The following is a 315-nucleotide window of genomic DNA, read 5'->3' as shown; positions in this document are numbered from 1 at the left end:
TGCAATATCTCTATGCCTTATTTATATAATTATCCAACCCCTTTTTTAAGTATCCATTTAAATATTTTTTTCTGCCTTTCCATTATCTCTCATTTTCTCCGTTGGTCTCTCGTGGTCGCGTGAAATCGTTATTTTTTTCTATTCCTTGATAAGCGTTTATCACAGTGTATTTTTTTTAGCGCTTAATTTGACAAATTTTCTTTATTTTCTCGTTGTCCCAAAAAGGGAGATTAATATAATGTTAAGTGCTTTGTATGGTGTGTTTTATTAAAGAAGAGGATATTATTTTATTCCGTGGTCTGTGTTAGTGGTAAG

General features: G+C 31.1%; 1 protein-coding gene across 1 annotated transcript in view; it reads left to right on the top strand.

Annotated features, from left to right (window-relative positions):
• The window catches only part of LOC119590333 (bile salt-activated lipase-like), a 33,006-nt gene that overhangs the window by 8,690 nt on the left and 24,001 nt on the right, over positions 1-315 (top strand). The window lies entirely within an intron of this gene.

Source organism: Penaeus monodon, chromosome 27 (assembly GCF_015228065.2).
Source record: "Penaeus monodon isolate SGIC_2016 chromosome 27, NSTDA_Pmon_1, whole genome shotgun sequence".
Lineage (NCBI taxonomy): Eukaryota > Metazoa > Arthropoda > Malacostraca > Decapoda > Penaeidae > Penaeus > Penaeus monodon.
The sequence above is the reverse complement of the archived record's forward strand: the minus strand, read 5'-3'. Positions and strand labels throughout refer to the sequence as shown.